We start from the raw sequence: 1,978 nt of genomic DNA, 5'->3' as shown, positions 1-1,978 counted from the left end.
GGAGGGGAGGGGCGTGGGCCCCACCCAGGCCAGCGGGATGAGTTCAGCCAGGCGGCCACCTCCCCGAGCCTCACAGTGAAAGGGGCCATGACCGTCCAGGCGTGGGGACTTCCTGTCCCTTCTCTGCTACATCCCTAGCAGCCAGTGCCGTGCAAGTGGGCGCCGGGAGGAGGCCTAGGGAGCCACCAGCTCCTTCCTCGTCAGCATCGGTCCTGTCATCCTCGGTCCCGTGTGCGAGCATTGGCCCCCACACACCCAGAGGGCCAGGCACACACACATGCACACGCGTATGTTTGTGCACACACATTAAGATACTCTCCCCACGCTTAGAGACAGATACACACACTGACACAGACGTGTATGCCCCCCCCCCCACAGACATATACCCTTGAGGCAGAGAGACACATGGAATCATACACACCCTCAGGGACACAGTCGTAGGTGCACAGAAAGTCACAGATACGTGTCTACACAGACACACACGCACATGCATCTCGGTGCTGACACGGACACTCACACCCATGTGTATACAGGAACACACAACACACCCTCATGCGCTCAGGCACAGACACATGCATATACACACCCAGACTCACAGTACATGTGTTTGCACACAGAGACACATCACACGCACATGCAGAGACACAGACACATAGAGATACACTTGTGCACACACGTGCCCACATGTATACGCAAATGTATTCATGCCCAGATACACACGTACACGCTCCCGCAACACGTTCACTCACACATGCTAAGCGACAAGCCCAGAGCTGCCACCATGATGTGGCTCCGTGATCAATGAGGGCCTCATGTGTCAGCAGCAGGCAGGGCCCAGAGGGAAAGCCGGGCATCAGTCGAGGACGGAGGTGAGGAAACCACACTAACTAATCCCTGTGACACCAGCCCAGGTCCTGCCTGTGGACGAAGGACCCCGCTTCTCCAGTCAAAGGAGACACTCACCCCCACACGCCCGCTCGAGTCTCCCACCCCTGCAGCTAAGGTTGTCCTCAGACACCCAGAACTCATGAGAACCGACAAGTGTTGACTACTTTGGTCCCTCTATGTCTGTTCTTCCTCTGAACTCTCAGCATCCTGCGGGAGGTCGGCCGTGCCCAGTTTACAGGTGAGAAAACCAAGGCTGCGGAGATTCAGCCGCTTGCCCAAGGCCAGAGAGCTGGCGTGGGGCAGAGCCAGGATTTGGACCCGAGAATCCTGAATCTCGAGGCCACGTGCTACCCTGCCCTGAGGACTGGGCTCTGGCCACCTCCCTCCCCCGAAAGCCAGCCAGGAGTATCCCCCACAACCAGGTCCCTGGCTTGGCTGCTGAGTCACAACTTGTGTTTGTCCTCCCAGAAATGTAAACACGGAACCGGCAACCCCCTGGGGTTCAGCACCATCTAGATACAGCGAGAATAACAAGGCAGCAGCCCAGCGTGCCCCGGGTCTGGGTGTCTGGGTGGGCACCTCGCCCTACAGATACCTCCTGGGCCTCCTGCTGCGGCCGATAAGTGCCCAGCTCTGCTTATCAACCCCGCTCCCCTGCCTGCTCTACCCCAAGCCTTGTGTGCATATTGGGGTGCACAGCAGCCTAGAGATCAAGGGCGGGGTGAACCCCCCCCAAGGCCGGCCCACCACATAGCTGAGCTTGGTGCATCAGGGCCAAGAGTTCCTGGGGGGCCCCCTGCTGTCTCCCCTATTCCCTGGCCCTGTGATGGGGGCATTTTTAGAGAACTTAAAATCAAGCGCTATTTTTTTTTTTCTAAATTAGAAAATTAACACTGGTGGGGAAACATTCCCAAATAAAGGCACCGTATTAGAGTCATCCCCATATGTGTGTAAGAAACGGCAGGAAGGAAACAGGCCAGATGTGAGCGGGAGCGGGGGCCGCTGGGAAGTTTAGCTTTTCCTCTCAACACGGTTCTGTATTGTTTGCAGCTGGGCAGTACAAATTGGAAAATGATGTTTGGCGCTTGGT

Source organism: Pteropus vampyrus, unplaced genomic scaffold (assembly GCF_000151845.1).
Source record: "Pteropus vampyrus isolate Shadow unplaced genomic scaffold, Pvam_2.0 Scaffold162, whole genome shotgun sequence".
NCBI classification, from domain to species: Eukaryota; Metazoa; Chordata; class Mammalia; order Chiroptera; family Pteropodidae; genus Pteropus; species Pteropus vampyrus.
Note: the sequence above shows the minus strand (reverse complement) of the source record.